The sequence below is a fragment of the Phyllobates terribilis genome, unplaced genomic scaffold (genome assembly GCF_046119375.1).
Source record: "Phyllobates terribilis strain yellow unplaced genomic scaffold, ASM4611937v1 Scaffold_74__1_contigs__length_7073193, whole genome shotgun sequence".
Lineage (NCBI taxonomy): Eukaryota > Metazoa > Chordata > Amphibia > Anura > Dendrobatidae > Phyllobates > Phyllobates terribilis.
The window spans coordinates 2,459,694-2,482,203 of NW_027362834.1; the positions used below are offsets into that span (position 1 = coordinate 2,459,694).

At 44.1% G+C, this 22,510-nt stretch overlaps 11 non-coding genes and 2 pseudogenes across 11 annotated transcripts; all 13 read right to left on the minus strand.

The window, feature by feature from the left end:
- Positions 1-1,120: 1,120 nt before the first annotated feature.
- Positions 1,121-1,311, minus strand: LOC141194879 (U2 spliceosomal RNA). The gene has a single exon (XR_012267496.1). It is a non-coding gene; the product is annotated as a U2 spliceosomal RNA (small nuclear RNA).
- Positions 1,312-2,436: 1,125 nt separating this feature from the next.
- LOC141195853 (U2 spliceosomal RNA) lies at positions 2,437-2,627 on the minus strand. The gene has a single exon (XR_012268427.1). It is a non-coding gene; the product is annotated as a U2 spliceosomal RNA (small nuclear RNA).
- A 1,121-nt stretch (positions 2,628-3,748) lies between these two features.
- Positions 3,749-3,939, minus strand: LOC141194880 (U2 spliceosomal RNA). Its single transcript, XR_012267497.1, has one exon. It is a non-coding gene; the product is annotated as a U2 spliceosomal RNA (small nuclear RNA).
- A 1,120-nt stretch (positions 3,940-5,059) lies between these two features.
- On the minus strand, positions 5,060-5,250 carry LOC141194881 (U2 spliceosomal RNA). Its single transcript, XR_012267498.1, has one exon. It is a non-coding gene; the product is annotated as a U2 spliceosomal RNA (small nuclear RNA).
- A 1,120-nt stretch (positions 5,251-6,370) lies between these two features.
- On the minus strand, positions 6,371-6,553 carry LOC141196228 (U2 spliceosomal RNA). The gene has a single exon (XR_012268792.1). It is a non-coding gene; the product is annotated as a U2 spliceosomal RNA (small nuclear RNA).
- Positions 6,554-7,077: 524 nt separating this feature from the next.
- LOC141196471 (U2 spliceosomal RNA) lies at positions 7,078-7,193 on the minus strand (annotated as a pseudogene).
- A 1,122-nt stretch (positions 7,194-8,315) lies between these two features.
- Positions 8,316-8,506, minus strand: LOC141194882 (U2 spliceosomal RNA). Its single transcript, XR_012267499.1, has one exon. It is a non-coding gene; the product is annotated as a U2 spliceosomal RNA (small nuclear RNA).
- Positions 8,507-9,623: 1,117 nt separating this feature from the next.
- Positions 9,624-9,825, minus strand: LOC141196305 (U2 spliceosomal RNA; annotated as a pseudogene).
- A 6,391-nt stretch (positions 9,826-16,216) lies between these two features.
- Positions 16,217-16,407, minus strand: LOC141194883 (U2 spliceosomal RNA). Its single transcript, XR_012267500.1, has one exon. It is a non-coding gene; the product is annotated as a U2 spliceosomal RNA (small nuclear RNA).
- Positions 16,408-17,527: 1,120 nt separating this feature from the next.
- Positions 17,528-17,718, minus strand: LOC141196030 (U2 spliceosomal RNA). Its single transcript, XR_012268599.1, has one exon. It is a non-coding gene; the product is annotated as a U2 spliceosomal RNA (small nuclear RNA).
- Positions 17,719-18,839: 1,121 nt separating this feature from the next.
- On the minus strand, positions 18,840-19,030 carry LOC141194885 (U2 spliceosomal RNA). The gene has a single exon (XR_012267502.1). It is a non-coding gene; the product is annotated as a U2 spliceosomal RNA (small nuclear RNA).
- A 1,120-nt stretch (positions 19,031-20,150) lies between these two features.
- Positions 20,151-20,341, minus strand: LOC141194886 (U2 spliceosomal RNA). Its single transcript, XR_012267503.1, has one exon. It is a non-coding gene; the product is annotated as a U2 spliceosomal RNA (small nuclear RNA).
- A 1,120-nt stretch (positions 20,342-21,461) lies between these two features.
- Positions 21,462-21,652, minus strand: LOC141194887 (U2 spliceosomal RNA). Its single transcript, XR_012267504.1, has one exon. It is a non-coding gene; the product is annotated as a U2 spliceosomal RNA (small nuclear RNA).
- Between the last annotated feature and the right edge of the window lie 858 nt (positions 21,653-22,510).

A 22,510-nucleotide genomic window follows, 5' to 3' on the forward strand; every position in this document is an offset into this window, starting at 1 on the left:
GAATTGGTTTCCGACTACGGTGCCACCCAAGGATTCTGAAAAGTCCATTTGTGGAGATGGCCACCTGGACTCCCGTTAAGAAGACATGCTGTCAACCTCTAGATCCCTCACATGCCTGCACTTTTCGGCTTGCTGCTGCTGCAATCCACGCGTTTTAGATCTGCATAACTCCACCTCTTTTAGCACAGTACCCTCAACCCCCGGCTGTTCCCACCCGCCTCAACACCGTTGGAAGGGAGGAGAACCAATTAAGGCGGGGGGGGGGGGGGGTGGAACGAGCAGCTGTCTACCCTTAGCAGGAGGGTTGCTGATTAATTACCTCTCCTGCTGCTGCTGCTGCTGGCTGTCCAGCAGCAGACTGAAGGTGGCTGCTGCTGTGCGCAGGTATATAAAGGCTCAGAGCCTATTATGACACGCGCAGCCAGCGTTCCATTGCCACATTCCGTCTACTGCAGGCGGGATACCTGGATGGCTGAATGTCACTGAGAAGCTCACAGAGACCGCCATAAGCAACAGTTTAAAAGAATGCCACAGACTAATCAACCAAACTTTTTGGGTTGGTTTCTCTTTTATAGTCTGCAGGCATTAAATGAAAGAAGTCAGTGTTCCAGCAGAGGGAGACAACGTTTCAGAAAAGGCATTGTAGCAAACCAAAAAAGAAATTTTAAGCGCAGCAGAGTAACCAGCTCACATACCTGTTAGCTCAGGTGAGTTTAAAAGGCTGCTGTTGATAACAAGGGCATTTGCTAAATAGATGGTGTGTGTGCAACAATATACTGAAAGGTCAATTATATTGTGCAGCTTATCTCACCACCTGTAGTTATTTAGGTGAAAGCTCCAAAATGCTTGCCTAATATGTCTGTTTATCCAAAAGGAAGTATAGAGGGAGAGCTAGATAGATAGCATTGCATTACATTACATTACATGGCAATGCAATGCACAGTTGCTGAAGTTGAACCAAAATGAGCTTGTCATCTGGCTTCTGCAACTTTTAACATGAAAAATCCAATGAGGAGAAGAAAAGCAAAGCCAAAGAGTCCATCCCAAAATCCGACAAACAAGCAAAATGAACAAAAAGCATTGAATTCAATTCTTTCTGATTTTAGAAACTGCATTAAAGAAGGGGTGCACCGGTCCTGGAGATACTGCAATACCAGGTCAATGCGTGGAGTGGACAGAGCAAGCTCTTTTTCCATCTCCCTGTTCTAAAAATCCATTTAATATATGGTCCCCAGATAGGGGACGTATCAGATATTAAACTGATAAGAACAGATACTACACTTGATCTTAGCCAAAAGGCCGAGAAGCGATAACCAGAATTGGTTTCCGACTACGGTGCCACCCAAGGATTCTGAAAAGTCCATTTGTGGAGATGGCCACCTGGACTCCCGTTAAGAAGACATGCTGTCAACCTCTAGATCCCTCACATGCCTGCACTTTTCGGCTTGCTGCTGCTGCAATCCACGCGTTTTAGATCTGCATAACTCCACCTCTTTTAGCACAGTACCCTCAACCCCCGGCTGTTCCCACCCGCCTCAACACCGTTGGAAGGGAGGAGAACCAATTAAGGCGGGGGGGGGGGGGGGTGGAACGAGCAGCTGTCTACCCTTAGCAGGAGGGTTGCTGATTAATTACCTCTCCTGCTGCTGCTGCTGCTGGCTGTCCAGCAGCAGACTGAAGGTGGCTGCTGCTGTGCGCAGGTATATAAAGGCTCAGAGCCTATTATGACACGCGCAGCCAGCGTTCCATTGCCACATTCCGTCTACTGCAGGCGGGATACCTGGATGGCTGAATGTCACTGAGAAGCTCACAGAGACCGCCATAAGCAACAGTTTAAAAGAATGCCACAGACTAATCAACCAAACTTTTTGGGTTGGTTTCTCTTTTATAGTCTGCAGGCATTAAATGAAAGAAGTCAGTGTTCCAGCAGAGGGAGACAACGTTTCAGAAAAGGCATTGTAGCAAACCAAAAAAGAAATTTTAAGCGCAGCAGAGTAACCAGCTCACATACCTGTTAGCTCAGGTGAGTTTAAAAGGCTGCTGTTGATAACAAGGGCATTTGCTAAATAGATGGTGTGTGTGCAATAATATACTGAAAGGTCAATTATATTGTGCAGCTTATCTCACCACCTGTAGTTATTTAGGTGAAAGCTCCAAAATGCTTGCCTAATATGTCTGTTTATCCAAAAGGAAGTATAGAGGGAGAGCTAGATAGATAGCATTGCATTACATTACATTACATGGCAATGCAATGCACAGTTGCTGAAGTTGAACCAAAATGAGCTTGTCATCTGGCTTCTGCAACTTTTAACATGAAAAATCCAATGAGGAGAAGAAAAGCAAAGCCAAAGAGTCCATCCCAAAATCCGACAAACAAGCAAAATGAACAAAAAGCATTGAATTCAATTCTTTCTGATTTTAGAAACTGCATTAAAGAAGGGGTGCACCGGTCCTGGAGATACTGCAATACCAGGTCAATGCGTGGAGTGGACAGAGCAAGCTCTTTTTCCATCTCCCTGTTCTAAAAATCCATTTAATATATGGTCCCCAGATAGAGGACGTATCAGATATTAAACTGATAAGAACAGATACTACACTTGATCTTAGCCAAAAGGCCGAGAAGCGATAACCAGAATTGGTTTCCGACTACGGTGCCACCCAAGGATTCTGAAAAGTCCATTTGTGGAGATGGCCACCTGGACTCCCGTTAAGAAGACATGCTGTCAACCTCTAGATCCCTCACATGCCTGCACTTTTCGGCTTGCTGCTGCTGCAATCCACGCGTTTTAGATCTGCATAACTCCACCTCTTTTAGCACAGTACCCTCAACCCCCGGCTGTTCCCACCCGCCTCAACACCGTTGGAAGGGAGGAGAACCAATTAAGGCGGGGGGGGGGGTGGAACGAGCAGCTGTCTACCCTTAGCAGGAGGGTTGCTGATTAATTACCTCTCCTGCTGCTGCTGCTGCTGGCTGTCCAGCAGCAGACTGAAGGTGGCTGCTGCTGTGCGCAGGTATATAAAGGCTCAGAGCCTATTATGACACGCGCAGCCAGCGTTCCATTGCCACATTCCGTCTACTGCAGGCGGGATACCTGGATGGCTGAATGTCACTGAGAAGCTCACAGAGACCGCCATAAGCAACAGTTTAAAAGAATGCCACAGACTAATCAACCAAACTTTTTGGGTTGGTTTCTCTTTTATAGTCTGCAGGCATTAAATGAAAGAAGTCAGTGTTCCAGCAGAGGGAGACAACGTTTCAGAAAAGGCATTGTAGCAAACCAAAAAAGAAATTTTAAGCGCAGCAGAGTAACCAGCTCACATACCTGTTAGCTCAGGTGAGTTTAAAAGGCTGCTGTTGATAACAAGGGCATTTGCTAAATAGATGGTGTGTGTGCAACAATATACTGAAAGGTCAATTATATTGTGCAGCTTATCTCACCACCTGTAGTTATTTAGGTGAAAGCTCCAAAATGCTTGCCTAATATGTCTGTTTATCCAAAAGGAAGTATAGAGGGAGAGCTAGATAGATAGCATTGCATTACATTACATTACATGGCAATGCAATGCACAGTTGCTGAAGTTGAACCAAAATGAGCTTGTCATCTGGCTTCTGCAACTTTTAACATGAAAAATCCAATGAGGAGAAGAAAAGCAAAGCCAAAGAGTCCATCCCAAAATCCGACAAACAAGCAAAATGAACAAAAAGCATTGAATTCAATTCTTTCTGATTTTAGAAACTGCATTAAAGAAGGGGTGCACCGGTCCTGGAGATACTGCAATACCAGGTCAATGCGTGGAGTGGACAGAGCAAGCTCTTTTTCCATCTCCCTGTTCTAAAAATCCATTTAATATATGGTCCCCAGATAGGGGACGTATCAGATATTAAACTGATAAGAACAGATACTACACTTGATCTTAGCCAAAAGGCCGAGAAGCGATAACCAGAATTGGTTTCCGACTACGGTGCCACCCAAGGATTCTGAAAAGTCCATTTGTGGAGATGGCCACCTGGACTCCCGTTAAGAAGACATGCTGTCAACCTCTACATCACTCACATGCCTGCACTTTTCGGCTTGCTGCTGCTGCAATCCACGCGTTTTAGATCTGCATAACTCCACCTCTTTTAGCACAGTACCCTCAACCCCCGGCTGTTCCCACCCGCCTCAACACCGTTGGAAGGGAGGAGAACCAATTAAGGCGGGGGGGGGGTGGAACGAGCAGCTGTCTACCCTTAGCAGGAGGGTTGCTGATTAATTACCTCTCCTGCTGCTGCTGCTGCTGGCTGTCCAGCAGCAGACTGAAGGTGGCTGCTGCTGTGCGCAGGTATATAAAGGCTCAGAGCCTATTATGACACGCGCAGCCAGCGTTCCATTGCCACATTCCGTCTACTGCAGGCGGGATACCTGGATGGCTGAATGTCACTGAGAAGCTCACAGAGACCGCCATAAGCAACAGTTTAAAAGAATGCCACAGACTAATCAACCAAACTTTTTGGGTTGGTTTCTCTTTTATAGTCTGCAGGCATTAAATGAAAGAAGTCAGTGTTCCAGCAGAGGGAGACAACGTTTCAGAAAAGGCATTGTAGCAAACCAAAAAAGAAATTTTAAGCGCAGCAGAGTAACCAGCTCACATACCTGTTAGCTCAGGTGAGTTTAAAAGGCTGCTGTTGATAACAAGGGCATTTGCTAAATAGATGGTGTGTGTGCAACAATATACTGAAAGGTCAATTATATTGTGCAGCTTATCTCACCACCTGTAGTTATTTAGGTGAAAGCTCCAAAATGCTTGCCTAATATGTCTGTTTATCCAAAAGGAAGTATAGAGGGAGAGCTAGATAGATAGCATTGCATTACATTACATTACATGGCAATGCAATGCACAGTTGCTGAAGTTGAACCAAAATGAGCTTGTCATCTGGCTTCTGCAACTTTTAACATGAAAAATCCAATGAGGAGAAGAAAAGCAAAGCCAAAGAGTCCATCCCAAAATCCGACAAACAAGCAAAATGAACAAAAAGCATTGAATTCAATTCTTTCTGATTTTAGAAACTGCATTAAAGAAGGGGTGCACCGGTCCTGGAGATACTGCAATACCAGGTCAATGCGTGGAGTGGACAGAGCAAGCTCTTTTTCCATCTCCCTGTTCTAAAAATCCATTTAATATATGGTCCCCAGATAGGGGACGTATCAGATATTAAACTGATAAGAACAGATACTACACTTGATCTTAGCCAAAAGGCCGAGAAGCGATAACCAGAATTGGTTTCCGACTACGGTGCCACCCAAGGATTCTGAAAAGTCCATTTGTGGAGATGGCCACCTGGACTCCCGTTAAGAAGACATGCTGTCAACCTCTAGATCCCTCACATGCCTGCACTTTTCGGCTTGCTGCTGCTGCAATCCACGCGTTTTAGATCTGCATAACTCCACCTCTTTTAGCACAGTACCCTCAACCCCCGGCTGTTCCCACCCGCCTCAACACCGTTGGACGGGAGGAGAACCAATTAAGGCGGGGGGGGGGTGGAACGAGCAGCTGTCTACCCTTAGCAGGAGGGTTGCTGATTAATTACCTCTCCTGCTGCTGCTGCTGCTGGCTGTCCAGCAGCAGACTGAAGGTGGCTGCTGCTGTGCGCAGGTATATAAAGGCTCAGAGCCTATTATGACACGCGCAGCCAGCGTTCCATTGCCACATTCCGTCTACTGCAGGCGGGATACCTGGATGGCTGAATGTCACTGAGAAGCTCACAGAGACCGCCATAAGCAACAGTTTAAAAGAATGCCACAGACTAATCAACCAAACTTTTTGGGTTGGTTTCTCTTTTATAGTCTGCAGGCATTAAATGAAAGAAGTCAGTGTTCCAGCAGAGGGAGACAACGTTTCAGAAAAGGCATTGTAGCAAACCAAAAAAGAAATTTTAAGCGCAGCAGAGTAACCAGCTCACATACCTGTTAGCTCAGGTGAGTTTAAAAGGCTGCTGTTGATAACAAGGGCATTTGCTAAATAGATGGTGTGTGTGCAACAATATACTGAAAGGTCAATTATATTGTGCAGCTTATCTCACCACCTGTAGTTATTTAGGTGAAAGCTCCAAAATGCTTGCCTAATATGTCTGTTTATCCAAAAGGAAGTATAGAGGGAGAGCTAGATAGATAGCATTGCATTACATTACATTACATGGCAATGCAATGCACAGTTGCTGAAGTTGAACCAAAATGAGCTTGTCATCTGGCTTCTGCAACTTTTAACATGAAAAATCCAATGAGGAGAAGAAAAGCAAAGCCAAAGAGTCCATCCCAAAATCCGACAAACAAGCAAAATGAACAAAAAGCATTGAATTCAATTCTTTCTGATTTTAGAAACTGCATTAAAGAAGGGGTGCACCGGTCCTGGAGATACTGCAATACCAGGTCAATGCGTGGAGTGGACAGAGCAAGCTCTTTTTCCATCTCCCTGTTCTAAAAATCCATTTAATATATGGTCCCCAGATAGGGGACGTATCAGATATTAAACTGATAAGAACAGATTTTTTTGATTGAAGCTGCATCCAAGGCACTGAAAAATGTGACTGAAGTCACACCAAAACAGCGCACGAGGCGAGGATTCATGTGGACCCTTCCCGGAGGAGAGGGTCCCCAATAAACCATCCCCATCCCTCCGAGCCAGAAGGCCACAGCGAGGGTCAGGGATCTCCGATGCTCTCCCTAGCCGAAGCCGGAGAAGAGCCGTTTTCGTGCTCCCAGCTTCCATCTAGGCTGCCACCCTAGTGGAGCTGGAGCCTGTGTTGGTTTCTCAGCCCAAAGCTGACCGGACCTCCGACCGGGTTTATAAAAATTCCCCTTCCTAGCCCGGAGGCCAGGAATAGGGGGGGTTGCTCAGAAAGTATGATTGGCAAAGGTGCGGCGTGCTACGAAGCCAAGTCTTTCTGGGGTTCCCAGTCCCAGTAAGCTTGGACTCCCACCAGGGCGCCTACTCCTGGGGCACATTGCTCCAAAGCCCTCACACTTACCCAGCCTAGTGACTTCGATCCTGGAGGGCCATGTTTTCCATCAGATAACTCTATGAGCCACCTGGCGTACTAACAAGTGCACCAAACCAGTGTGTAATATGCATCAATTTACTAGGGCAGCCCAAGGACAAAACTGCCTTTTCAAAAGATACTACACTTGATCTTAGCCAAAAGGCCGAGAAGCGATAACCAGAATTGGTTTCCGACTACGGTGCCACCCAAGGATTCTGAAAAGTCCATTTGTGGAGATGGCCACCTGGACTCCCGTTAAGAAGACATGCTGTCAACCTCTAGATCCCTCACATGCCTGCACTTTTCGGCTTGCTGCTGCTGCAATCCACGCGTTTTAGATCTGCATAACTCCACCTCTTTTAGCACAGTACCCTCAACCCCCGGCTGTTCCCACCCGCCTCAACACCGTTGGAAGGGAGGAGAACCAATTAAGGCGGGGGGGGGGGGTGGAACGAGCAGCTGTCTACCCTTAGCAGGAGGGTTGCTGATTAATTACCTCTCCTGCTGCTGCTGCTGCTGGCTGTCCAGCAGCAGACTGAAGGTGGCTGCTGCTGTGCGCAGGTATATAAAGGCTCAGAGCCTATTATGACACGCGCAGCCAGCGTTCCATTGCCACATTCCGTCTACTGCAGGCGGGATACCTGGATGGCTGAATGTCACTGAGAAGCTCACAGAGACCGCCATAAGCAACAGTTTAAAAGAATGCCACAGACTAATCAACCAAACTTTTTGGGTTGGTTTCTCTTTTATAGTCTGCAGGCATTAAATGAAAGAAGTCAGTGTTCCAGCAGAGGGAGACAACGTTTCAGAAAAGGCATTGTAGCAAACCAAAAAAGAAATTTTAAGCGCAGCAGAGTAACCAGCTCACATACCTGTTAGCTCAGGTGAGTTTAAAAGGCTGCTGTTGATAACAAGGGCATTTGCTAAATAGATGGTGTGTGTGCAACAATATACTGAAAGGTCAATTATATTGTGCAGCTTATCTCACCACCTGTAGTTATTTAGGTGAAAGCTCCAAAATGCTTGCCTAATATGTCTGTTTATCCAAAAGGAAGTATAGAGGGAGAGCTAGATAGATAGCATTGCATTACATTACATTACATGGCAATGCAATGCACAGTTGCTGAAGTTGAACCAAAATGAGCTTGTCATCTGGCTTCTGCAACTTTTAACATGAAAAATCCAATGAGGAGAAGAAAAGCAAAGCCAAAGAGTCCATCCCAAAATCCGACAAACAAGCAAAATGAACAAAAAGCATTGAATTCAATTCTTTCTGATTTTAGAAACTGCATTAAAGAAGGGGTGCACCGGTCCTGGAGATACTGCAATACCAGGTCAATGCGTGGAGTGGACAGAGCAAGCTCTTTTTCCATCTCCCTGTTCTAAAAATCCATTTAATATATGGTCCCCAGATAGGGGACGTATCAGATATTAAACTGATAAGAACAGATACTACACTTGATCTTAGCCAAAAGGCCGAGAAGCGATAACCAGAATTGGTTTCCGACTACGGTGCCACCCAAGGATTCTGAAAAGTCCATTTGTGGAGATGGCCACCTGGACTCCCGTTAAGAAGACATGCTGTCAACCTCTAGATCCCTCACATGCCTGCAATTTTCGGCTTGCTGCTGCTGCAATCCACGCGTTTTAGATCTGCATAACTCCACCTCTTTTAGCACAGTACCCTCAACCCCCGGCTGTTCCCACCCGCCTCAACACCGTTGGAAGGGAGGAGAACCAATTAAGGCGGGGGGGGGGTGGAACGAGCAGCTGTCTACCCTTAGCAGGAGGGTTGCTGATTAATTACCTCTCCTGCTGCTGCTGCTGGCTGTCCAGCAGCAGACTGAAGGTGGCTGCTGCTGTGCGCAGGTATATAAAGGCTCAGAGCCTATTATGACACGCGCAGCCAGCGTTCCATTGCCACATTCCGTCTACTGCAGGCGGGATACCTGGATGGCTGAATGTCACTGAGAAGCTCACAGAGACCGCCATAAGCAACAGTTTAAAAGAATGCCACAGACTAATCAACCAAACTTTTTGGGTTGGTTTCTCTTTTATAGTCTGCAGGCATTAAATGAAAGAAGTCAGTGTTCCAGCAGAGGGAGACAACGTTTCAGAAAAGGCATTGTAGCAAACCAAAAAAGAAATTTTAAGCGCAGCAGAGTAACCAGCTCACATACCTGTTAGCTCAGGTGAGTTTAAAAGGCTGCTGTTGATAACAAGGGCATTTGCTAAATAGATGGTGTGTGTGCAACAATATACTGAAAGGTCAATTATATTGTGCAGCTTATCTCACCACCTGTAGTTATTTAGGTGAAAGCTCCAAAATGCTTGCCTAATATGTCTGTTTATCCAAAAGGAAGTATAGAGGGAGAGCTATAGAGATAGCATTGCATTACATTACATTACATGGCAATGCAATGCACAGTTGCTGAAGTTGAACCAAAATGAGCTTGTCATCTGGCTTCTGCAACTTTTAACATGAAAAATCCAATGAGGAGAAGAAAAGCAAAGCCAAAGAGTCCATCCCAAAATCCGACAAACAAGCAAAATGAACAAAAAGCATTGAATTCAATTCTTTCTGATTTTAGAAACTGCATTAAAGAAGGGGTGCACCGGTCCTGGAGATACTGCAATACCAGGTCAATGCGTGGAGTGGACAGAGCAAGCTCTTTTTCCATCTCCCTGTTCTAAAAATCCATTTAATATATGGTCCCCAGATAGGGGACGTATCAGATATTAAACTGATAAGAACAGATTTTTTTTTTTTTAATTTGGCTATCCCCCACATGGGGATAAAAAACGTTTATTTAAAATTTAACAAATTACAGAAATAAAACCATAACATCCACATTACTCTTTCGGGACTTCAAAGAAAAATAAAAATTCCATCACAGCAAATTTTACAAGACTTCAAATATTCCATAGGTTAAAAAGCCATTTGCCTGCCAACGTTACATTCTTTTTCCTGTCCAATAAATAGTATATGTACATTTCACTTTTACAAAAGGCTAAAACATCATCTACTGGTAACATTTCATGTTTAAAAACAGCAATATTTCTAGCATTCCAGAGCGCTATCTTGGCACAATTCACTGTCTTCCACGCCATTATTTTTTGGTCCATTGTTGGGCATTCCAGAAGACCATATAACACTGATGCAAAATTAAAGTCCTTGAGGTCCACCATTTTCTCCAGCAGGGGGATTAATCTTCTCCAGAACTCTTTAGCAAAAGCACAAGTCCATAAAAGATGCTTCACTGTCTCTTCTTCTTGACAACCTTCTCTTGGGCAGATGGCAGACCTCACAAAACCTCTTCTGTATTGGAATGCCCGGCAAGGAAGACAGTGGTGTGCGCAGCTCCAAGACATGTCTTTCTGTACATTAAAAAGATAAGGGGCGTTAATCATTTTCCATATGTGTACAGTTTTGTCATCATCATAACGTTCAATATCACACAACGTCACATCAGTACTAATTTGTTTGAGTAGTGTCTTGCTGTTACATAGATCCCCTGTCTGTTTCTTATTCAATTTAAAATCAAGAATAATTTTCTTTAAAATCTCATAATGTGCAGGTAGGTTAAAAGCATAAGGAAAGGATAAAACCGTTTCAAACCAACCAAACCTTCTCATGAGAAAACCAGTGTTAAAACGCATAAAATAGGAAAGGTAATTATCTTTAAAAAGGGTTTTAAAACAGAAACAGAAAAACTGTATTAAAAGAAACTTATCTAAAACAGGGAAATCTTTCCCACCTTTAACCTTTGGCTTTGTCACAATTTCTCTTTTGAGTTTCTCCATTTTTGAGCCCCAAAAAAAGGTAAAACATACTTTTGTAATTCGTTTCAACAAATTTGTAGGAGGGGGGAACACCAAACTAAGATATAACAGGATAGGTAATATCACCATTTTTACAATCAGAACTTTACCTTCCATTGACAGCTTTCTCATATTCCACATGCAGATTTTCTGATTAATTTTCTGTGCTGCCGCATCCCAGCTATTAAAACCATTATTAGATTCATTAAAAGAAACACCTAAAATAGTAATGGAATCTGTAACTGCAATTGGTACATCATGTAAACTCATCCCCCCGACATTTAAAATATTACATTTAGTAAGATTAATTTTAAAACCGGAAACTGTACAAAAAGACTGAATTTGGCTTATCGTTTTTTGTATTGAAGGTACATCACATCCAAACACGGCTACATCATCCATATAGCTTACAACTTTAACTTGTAGACCGTTCCCTCCGGGTAAGGGTACTCCACATATTTGCTTATCCCGGCGTATTGTACATAAAAGGGGTTCTATAGCACATATAAAAAGCAGGAGGGACAAAGGGCAACCCTGCTTCACCCCTGATTTTAAAACTACCTCTTTTGTTTTAAAACCATTAACTAAAATCTTACTCGTACAATCATTATAAAAAGCTTTAAGAGACAATAAAAACCCACCCGGAATGCCCATTTTTTCTAAAACTTTAAAAAGATAAAAATGAGACACGCGGTCAAAAGCTTTCTCAAAATCCACCGCTAGGATTGACATCTTTGTCTTTCTGGTTTTTACATCTTCAATACAATCTTTCACCAGGTTTAAATTGTCCCAGATACTACGCCCAGGTACTCCGCATACCTGATTTGCATGAATTACTTTATGTATCACCTTTTTCAACCGATTTGCACAGATCTTAGCCATAATTTTGTAATCACTATTTAAAAGAGTTATCGGCCTCCAGTTTTTAAGATCCGTTTTGTCACCTTTTTTGTATAGTAGTGATACCTCACCTTTCTTCCATGAGTTGAGTAAAACCTTATTATTAAAAACTTCGGAAAACAAAATAAACAAATCATCTTTTAAAATATCATAAAAACTTATATAAAACTCTATGGGGATACCATCAGGGCCAGGCACTTTACCATTTTTAAAACTCTTCATGGTTTCTAAAATCTCTTCCTCAACTAGAGGTTGGGATAAAAAACTTTGGGCATCAGCATCTAGGGTGGACTTGATCTCCCCCAGGAAAGTGTGTATTAAATCATGGTCTACAGTTTTTACATTAAAAAGATCATTAAAATAGACATTTACCTTATCCAATATAACGTTGATATTATTATCTCCATCTATGTTATCAATTATTGTTTTCACCTGTTTGTTTTTCTTAAAAAAATACCTGGAACAAGTCTCATCCTCTTCTACGTGTTTTACCTTTGAACGAAAAATCAGTTCTTTTCCTTTTTGTTCCAACCACTTTGAAATTTCTCCTTTAAGACTCAATATATCATTACCTACATCCAGACCATTGTCTTTGAATTTGTACAATGTCTGTAACCTGATATTAAGAAAATTATAGATCTCAAACTTTTCTTTAGCTTTTTGTATGCTTTTCTTTATAAAGAAATCTTTAATGCTTATTTTCATTCTATCCCACCAGGAGCTAAAAGAAATATTGGGGTTTTTCCTTTTTCTACACTTTACATAAAACTCAATAAAATCCGATAAAATTTGTGGATCTTTTAAAAGGGACACATTCAATTTCCAAGATTTCTTACCACATTTCTTCTTTCCATTAATCCTCACTCTAAAAGATAAAACCTTGTGATCTGAGAGAATATTAGTTAAAACTTCACATTTCACTGGCAGTATTTTTTCTGAACCTAAAACAAAATCTATCCTGGAGCTACATGTAGAATTGCTCCAGGTGAAACCAGCGTCTATAGGGCTATCCTTGTTACATTCTTTATACACATCAGTTAATTTACAATCATTTATAATATTGCTTAACATTCCAGACGTTTTGTCATAATTTCTACTCACGGAACCGGAGCGTCGGCTTTCGCCTTTTAAAATACAATTAAAATCACCTGCCAGGATAAAAGGTTCAGAAATGTTAATAAATAAAGGTATAATTTCCAGCATATCAGCCCTTTCATTTTTATCAGGTGACCCATAAAAATTTAAAAACTGCCATCTTGTCCCATCAATAAAAGCCTTAACTAAAAGAATACGACCCGGTAAAATATCTTGGATAAAATCAATAGACACATTTCCCTTAAAAAGTATAGCTACCCCGGCTGATCCGGTTGCATTTGATCCAGACCAGACCGATGGACCATGTTTCCACTCTTCCTTATATTTTTTGTAAGAAATCTTATGAGGGATATGACATTCTTGTAAAAAGAAAACAGAAGCTGTAAAACAGGTTAAAAAATGTAAAACAGTAGCTCTTCTGGTCTTGGATCCTATGCCTCTCACATTGAGGGAAACACCACTAATGTCAGCCATCATAACAAATGGTTAGGAAGAAACAAAAACTGGACTTTACCTATCCGATGGACGGATCAGACCACTTGCACTTTCACCAACGCCCTCTTCTGAATCCACCGTTATCAAAGAGTCTTCATCATCGGAGAAGGAACATTCACTTAAATTAAGACCCGACGCTACTGGGGTGTAGCTCGGAAGGATATTGAGAGAAAGGTTACACTGGGTGTCCATAGGCTGACCATTTAGGTCATCGTCAGGTGGGTCTCCGAGAGGCTCCGCACTCCCCTGCTGACCCGCAGAGGGTCGCAACACAGGGGCAGGCTGCGCACATGGCGGAGCCTCAGAGTCCCCGGAGGCAGCCAGGTTCGGGGCCCCACCTGGGGCAGCAGAGCCCCGGGACCTCGGGATTCCAGAGTCTACACCACCGTGAGGGGATGTATCCATCTCCTCCCTATTAGCCACCTCCACGGAACCATTCTTTTTCTTATTATGAGACCTCACCAAATGCCACGTACCGCCCTCGCTCTCGTGAGATCCAGTGGGAATTTTGGGCTCGGTGTCAGCCTTTTGGCGCTCTTTTTTGGCCTTACCGACCGCCCCTTTATGATCTTTCTCAGCCTTCCTTTTAGCCTCCTTATGGTCTTTCAGCCAGCTCCTGGGCTCCTGTGAGTTACCTGTCATTGACTCGGAGGGATTGTTACTAGTCGAAGCGCCCTTATCACCTCCCGAGGCTCCAGGTTGTTGTTCCTCCTCCTGAGGGGTGGTCTGATTGGCCCGTCCATTCCCGGATGTCTTGGACTTCTCCTTTTGTTTTTGTTCATCCTCTCTGAACCTGTGAGGGCAAGAAAAATAGAAATGACCAGGTGTCCGACAAAAAGAGCATTTTTTTTCATTTGGGCACTCCTTTGTGTCATGTTCAGTACTGGCACAATTTCTACAAGTGGCACCACAACTATCCTTAGAGTGCCCATAGAGACCACAATACCTACAGAAAAGTGGCATTCCTGAGAAAAAAATATCCCCATTAGTTTGCCCTATTTTAAATCGAGCTGGAGGAAGTCTCACACCTCCAGGGAATTTAGGGTCTCTTTCACATTTTACTAAAAACTTCCATTTTGAGGTCCAGATGTTAAACTCATTCAACACTTTCCCAATCAATTTCACACTTTTAAAATAAACTGACAAAAAGGAAATAACCTCTGGTGCCGTTATGAAGGGTGAGAAGATTTTCACAACCACCATCTTTACCTCATCCAGGACGTGCTCGATGATCTGAATCCCTTTTAGACCAGGGCTATTTTCTACCGACTTAACTCTGGACAAAACATCTTTGAAAATACCTTCGCCAGTAAAGGTTACATCATAATCTCCACGTCGAGGATAATCCTGGATAGAAAGGATTTCGTTGGTTCTGACGTGGAGCAGTTTCTCAAGCACGTCCTGGACTACATATCCCAGATTCCGCATATCGGAACCACCAGCCGTAAAGCGGACCCTTATGGTGTTCTTAAGCCTCGCATATAGAGGCACGAGGTTGGGGTCAACCTCCATGGTATGGCGCAACAAAATGCAAATTGCAACCGCCTGCAATCTGCGCCTTCAGAGCTTTGAGATAAAGCACCTAAAGGCTGGGGGATCGCTGCCCGTTACCCTAGGACTAATCCCTCTCCCTAATAGCAGCAGGCAGGTGAAGCCCACCGAAGTGGACGATCCTGCCAGGCCAAGGAGAGGGGTACCTGAGTGCCCTTCAACTGAAACCTCCTGCTGTGAAGCACGTGGTCTCAGCCAAAAGGCCGAGAAGCGATAACCAGAATTGGTTTCCGACTACGGTGCCACCCAAGGATTCTGAAAAGTCCATTTGTGGAGATGGCCACCTGGACTCCCGTTAAGAAGACATGCTGTCAACCTCTAGATCCCTCACATGCCTGCACTTTTCGGCTTGCTGCTGCTGCAATCCACGCGTTTTAGATCTGCATAACTCCACCTCTTTTAGCACAGTACCCTCAACCCCCGGCTGTTCCCACCCGCCTCAACACCGTTGGAAGGGAGGAGAACCAATTAAGGCGGGGGGGGGGTGGAACGAGCAGCTGTCTACCCTTAGCAGGAGGGTTGCTGATTAATTACCTCTCCTGCTGCTGCTGCTGCTGGCTGTCCAGCAGCAGACTGAAGGTGGCTGCTGCTGTGCGCAGGTATATAAAGGCTCAGAGCCTATTATGACACGCGCAGCCAGCGTTCCATTGCCACATTCCGTCTACTGCAGGCGGGATACCTGGATGGCTGAATGTCACTGAGAAGCTCACAGAGACCGCCATAAGCAACAGTTTAAAAGAATGCCACAGACTAATCAACCAAACTTTTTGGGTTGGTTTCTCTTTTATAGTCTGCAGGCATTAAATGAAAGAAGTCAGTGTTCCAGCAGAGGGAGACAACGTTTCAGAAAAGGCATTGTAGCAAACCAAAAAAGAAATTTTAAGCGCAGCAGAGTAACCAGCTCACATACCTGTTAGCTCAGGTGAGTTTAAAAGGCTGCTGTTGATAACAAGGGCATTTGCTAAATAGATGGTGTGTGTGCAACAATATACTGAAAGGTCAATTATATTGTGCAGCTTATCTCACCACCTGTAGTTATTTAGGTGAAAGCTCCAAAATGCTTGCCTAATATGTCTGTTTATCCAAAAGGAAGTATAGAGGGAGAGCTAGATAGATAGCATTGCATTACATTACATTACATGGCAATGCAATGCACAGTTGCTGAAGTTGAACCAAAATGAGCTTGTCATCTGGCTTCTGCAACTTTTAACATGAAAAATCCAATGAGGAGAAGAAAAGCAAAGCCAAAGAGTCCATCCCAAAATCCGACAAACAAGCAAAATGAACAAAAAGCATTGAATTCAATTCTTTCTGATTTTAGAAACTGCATTAAAGAAGGGGTGCACCGGTCCTGGAGATACTGCAATACCAGGTCAATGCGTGGAGTGGACAGAGCAAGCTCTTTTTCCATCTCCCTGTTCTAAAAATCCATTTAATATATGGTCCCCAGATAGGGGACGTATCAGATATTAAACTGATAAGAACAGATACTACACTTGATCTTAGCCAAAAGGCCGAGAAGCGATAACCAGAATTGGTTTCCGACTACGGTGCCACCCAAGGATTCTGAAAAGTCCATTTGTGGAGATGGCCACCTGGACTCCCGTTAAGAAGACATGCTGTCAACCTCTAGATCCCTCACATGCCTGCACTTTTCGGCTTGCTGCTGCTGCAATCCACGCGTTTTAGATCTGCATAACTCCACCTCTTTTAGCACAGTACCCTCAACCCCCGGCTGTTCCCACCCGCCTCAACACCGTTGGAAGGGAGGAGAACCAATTAAGGCGGGGGGGGGGTGGAACGAGCAGCTGTCTACCCTTAGCAGGAGGGTTGCTGATTAATTACCTCTCCTGCTGCTGCTGCTGCTGGCTGTCCAGCAGCAGACTGAAGGTGGCTGCTGCTGTGCGCAGGTATATAAAGGCTCAGAGCCTATTATGACACGCGCAGCCAGCGTTCCATTGCCACATTCCGTCTACTGCAGGCGGGATACCTGGATGGCTGAATGTCACTGAGAAGCTCACAGAGACCGCCATAAGCAACAGTTTAAAAGAATGCCACAGACTAATCAACCAAACTTTTTGGGTTGGTTTCTCTTTTATAGTCTGCAGGCATTAAATGAAAGAAGTCAGTGTTCCAGCAGAGGGAGACAACGTTTCAGAAAAGGCATTGTAGCAAACCAAAAAAGAAATTTTAAGCGCAGCAGAGTAACCAGCTCACATACCTGTTAGCTCAGGTGAGTTTAAAAGGCTGCTGTTGATAACAAGGGCATTTGCTAAATAGATGGTGTGTGTGCAACAATATACTGAAAGGTCAATTATATTGTGCAGCTTATCTCACCACCTGTAGTTATTTAGGTGAAAGCTCCAAAATGCTTGCCTAATATGTCTGTTTATCCAAAAGGAAGTATAGAGGGAGAGCTAGATAGATAGCATTGCATTACATTACATTACATGGCAATGCAATGCACAGTTGCTGAAGTTGAACCAAAATGAGCTTGTCATCTGGCTTCTGCAACTTTTAACATGAAAAATCCAATGAGGAGAAGAAAAGCAAAGCCAAAGAGTCCATCCCAAAATCCGACAAACAAGCAAAATGAACAAAAAGCATTGAATTCAATTCTTTCTGATTTTAGAAACTGCATTAAAGAAGGGGTGTACCGGTCCTGGAGATACTGCAATACCAGGTCAATGCGTGGAGTGGACAGAGCAAGCTCTTTTTCCATCTCCCTGTTCTAAAAATCCATTTAATATATGGTCCCCAGATAGGGGACGTATCAGATATTAAACTGATAAGAACAGATACTACACTTGATCTTAGCCAAAAGGCCGAGAAGCGATAACCAGAATTGATTTCCGACTACGGTGCCACCCAAAGATTCTGAAAAGTCCATTTGTGGAGATGGCCACCTGGACTCCCGTTAAGAAGACATGCTGTCAACCTCTAGATCCCTCACATGCCTGCACTTTTCGGCTTGCTGCTGCTGCAATCCACGCGTTTTAGATCTGCATAACTCCACCTCTTTTAGCACAGTACCCTCAACCCCCGGCTGTTCCCACCCGCCTCAACACCGTTGGAAGGGAGGAGAACCAATTAAGGCGGGGGGGGGGGTGGAACGAGCAGCTGTCTACCCTTAGCAGGAGGGTTGCTGATTAATTACCTCTCCTGCTGCTGCTGCTGCTGGCTGTCCAGCAGCAGACTGAAGGTGGCTGCTGCTGTGCGCAGGTATATAAAGGCTCAGAGCCTATTATGACACGCGCAGCCAGCGTTCCATTGCCACATTCCGTCTACTGCAGGCGGGATACCTGGATGGCTGAATGTCACTGAGAAGCTCACAGAGACCGCCATAAGCAACAGTTTAAAAGAATGCCACAGACTAATCAACCAAACTTTTTGGGTTGGTTTCTCTTTTATATTCTGCAGGCATTAAATGAAAGAAGTCAGTGTTCCAGCAGAGGGAGACAACGTTTCAGAAAAGGCATTGTAGCAAACCAAAAAAGAAATTTTAAGCGCAGCAGAGTAACCAGCTCACATACCTGTTAGCTCAGGTGAGTTTAAAAGGCTGCTGTTGATAACAAGGGCATTTGCTAAATAGATGGTGTGTGTGCAACAATATACTGAAAGGTCAATTATATTGTGCAGCTTATCTCACCACCTGTAGTTATTTAGGTGAAAGCTCCAAAATGCTTGCCTAATATGTCTGTTTATCCAAAAGGAAGTATAGAGGGAGAGCTAGATAGATAGCATTGCATTACATTACATTACATGGCAATGCAATGCACAGTTGCTGAAGTTGAACCAAAATGAGCTTGTCATCTGGCTTCTGCAACTTTTAACATGAAAAATCCAATGAGGAGAAGAAAAGCAAAGCCAAAGAGTCCATCCCAAAATCCGACAAACAAGCAAAATGAACAAAAAGCATTGAATTCAATTCTTTCTGATTTTAGAAACTGCATTAAAGAAGGGGTGCACCGGTCCTGGAGATACTGCAATACCAGGTCAATGCGTGGAGTGGACAGAGCAAGCTCTTTTTCCATCTCCCTGTTCTAAAAATCCATTTAATATATGGTCCCCAGATAGGGGACGTATCAGATATTAAACTGATAAGAACAGATACTACACTTGATCTTAGCCAAAAGGCCGAGAAGCGATAACCAGAATTGGTTTCCGACTACGGTGCCACCCAAGGATTCTGAAAAGTCCATTTGTGGAGATGGCCACCTGGACTCCCGTTAAGAAGACATGCTGTCAACCTCTAGATCCCTCACATGCCTGCACTTTTCGGCTTGCTGCTGCTGCAATCCACGCGTTTTAGATCTGCATAACTCCACCTCTTTTAGCACAGTACCCTCAACCCCCGGCTGTTCCCACCCGCCTCAACACCGTTGGAAGGGAGGAGAACCAATTAAGGCGGGGGGGGGGTGGAACGAGCAGCTGTCTACCCTTAGCAGGAGGGTTGCTGATTAATTACCTCTCCTGCTGCTGCTGCTGCTGGCTGTCCAGCAGCAGACTGAAGGTGGCTGCTGCTGTGCGCAGGTATATAAAGGCTCAGAGCCTATTATGACACGCGCAGCCAGCGTTCCATTGCCACATTCCGTCTACTGCAGGCGGGATACCTGGATGGCTGAATGTCACTGAGAAGCTCACAGAGACCGCCATAAGCAACAGTTTAAAAGAATGCCACAGACTAATCAACCAAACTTTTTGGGTTGGTTTCTCTTTTATAGTCTGCAGGCATTAAATGAAAGAAGTCAGTGTTCCAGCAGAGGGAGACAACGTTTCAGAAAAGGCATTGTAGCAAACCAAAAAAGAAATTTTAAGCGCAGCAGAGTAACCAGCTCACATACCTGTTAGCTCAGGTGAGTTTAAAAGGCTGCTGTTGATAACAAGGGCATTTGCTAAATAGATGGTGTGTGTGCAACAATATACTGAAAGGTCAATTATATTGTGCAGCTTATCTCACCACCTGTAGTTATTTAGGTGAAAGCTCCAAAATGCTTGCCTAATATGTCTGTTTATCCAAAAGGAAGTATAGAGGGAGAGCTAGATAGATAGCATTGCATTACATTACATTACATGGCAATGCAATGCACAGTTGCTGAAGTTGAACCAAAATGAGCTTGTCATCTGGCTTGTGCAACTTTTAACATGAAAAATCCAATGAGGAGAAGAAAAGCAAAGCCAAAGAGTCCATCCCAAAATCCGACAAACAAGCAAAATGAACAAAAAGCATTGAATTCAATTCTTTCTGATTTTAGAAACTGCATTAAAGAAGGGGTGCACCGGTCCTGGAGATACTGCAATACCAGGTCAATGCGTGGAGTGGACAGAGCAAGCTCTTTTTCCATCTCCCTGTTCTAAAAATCCATTTAATATATGGTCCCCAGATAGGGGACGTATCAGATATTAAACTGATAAGAACAGATACTACACTTGATCTTAGCCAAAAGGCCGAGAAGCGATAACCAGAATTGGTTTCCGACTACGGTGCCACCCAAGGATTCTGAAAAGTCCATTTGTGGAGATGGCCACCTGGACTCCCGTTAAGAAGACATGCTGTCAACCTCTAGATCCCTCACATGCCTGCACTTTTCGGCTTGCTGCTGCTGCAATCCACGCGTTTTAGATCTGCATAACTCCACCTCTTTTAGCACAGTACCCTCAACCCCCGGCTGTTCCCACCCGCCTCAACACCGTTGGAAGGGAGGAGAACCAATTAAGGCGGGGGGGGGGTGGAACGAGCAGCTGTCTAGCCTTAGCAGGAGGGTTGCTGATTAATTACCTCTCCTGCTGCTGCTGCTGCTGGCTGTCCAGCAGCAGACTGAAGGTGGCTGCTGCTGTGCGCAGGTATATAAAGGCTCAGAGCCTATTATGACACGCGCAGCCAGCGTTCCATTGCCACATTCCGTCTACTGCAGGCGGGATACCTGGATGGCTGAATGTCACTGAGAAGCTCACAGAGACCGCCATAAGCAACAGTTTAAAAGAATGCCACAGACTAATCAACCAAACTTTTTGGGTTGGTTTCTCTTTTATAGTCTGCAGGCATTAAATGAAAGAAGTCAGTGTTCCAGCAGAGGGAGACAACGTTTCAGAAAAGGCATTGTAGCAAACCAAAAAAGAAATTTTAAGCGCAGCAGAGTAACCAGCTCACATACCTGTTAGCTCAGGTGAGTTTAAAAGGCTTCTGTTGATAACAAGGGCATTTGCTAAATAGATGGTGTGTGTGCAACAATATACTGAAAGGTCAATTATATTATGCAGCTTATCTCACCACCTGTAGTTATTTAGGTGAAAGCTCCAAAATGCTTGCCTAATATGTCTGTTTATCCAAAAGGAAGTATAGAGGGAGAGCTAGATAGATAGCATTGCATTACATTACATTACATGGCAATGCAATGCACAGTTGCTGAAGTTGAACCAAAATGAGCTTGTCATCTGGCTTCTGCAACTTTTAACATGAAAAATCCAATGAGGAGAAGAAAAGCAAAGCCAAAGAGTCCATCCCAAAATCCGACAAACAAGCAAAATGAACAAAAAGCATTGAATTCAATTCTTTCTGATTTTAGAAACTGCATTAAAGAAGGGGTGCACCGGTCCTGGAGATACTGCAATACCAGGTCAATGCGTGGAGTGGACAGAGCAAGCTCTTTTTCCATCTCCCTGTTCTAAAAATCCATTTAATATATGGTCCCCAGATAGGGGACGTATCAGATATTAAACTGATAAGAACAGATACTACACTTGATCTTAGCCAAAAGGCCGAGAAGCGATAACCAGAATTGGTTTCCGACTACGGTGCCACCCAAGGATTCTGAAAAGTCCATTTGTGGAGATGGCCACCTGGACTCCCGTTAAGAAGACATGCTGTCAACCTCTAGATCCCTCACATGCCTGCACTTTTCGGCTTGCTGCTGCTGCAATCCACGCGTTTTAGATCTGCATAACTCCACCTCTTTTAGCACAGTACCCTCAACCCCCGGCTGTTCCCACCCGCCTCAACACCGTTGGAAGGGAGGAGAACCAATTAAGGCGGGGGGGGGGGGTGGAACGAGCAGCTGTCTACCCTTAGCAGGAGGGTTGCTGATTAATTACCTCTCCTGCTGCTGCTGCTGCTGGCTGTCCAGCAGCAGACTGAAGGTGGCTGCTGCTGTGCGCAGGTATATAAAGGCTCAGAGCCTATTATGACACGCGCAGCCAGCGTTCCATTGCCACATTCCGTCTACTGCAGGCGGGATACCTGGATGGCTGAATGTCACTGAGAAGCTCACAGAGACCGCCATAAGCAACAGTTTAAAAGAATGCCACAGACTAATCAACCAAACTTTTTGGGTTGGTTTCTCTTTTATAGTCTGCAGGCATTAAATGAAAGAAGTCAGTGTTCCAGCAGAGGGAGACAACGTTTCAGAAAAGGCATTGTAGCAAACCAAAAAAGAAATTTTAAGCGCAGCAGAGTAACCAGCTCACATACCTGTTAGCTCAGGTGAGTTTAAAAGGCTGCTGTTGATAACAAGGGCATTTGCTAAATAGATGGTGTGTGTGCAACAATATACTGAAAGGTCAATTATATTGTGCAGCTTATCTCACCACCTGTAGTTATTTAGGTGAAAGCTCCAAAATGCTTGCCTAATA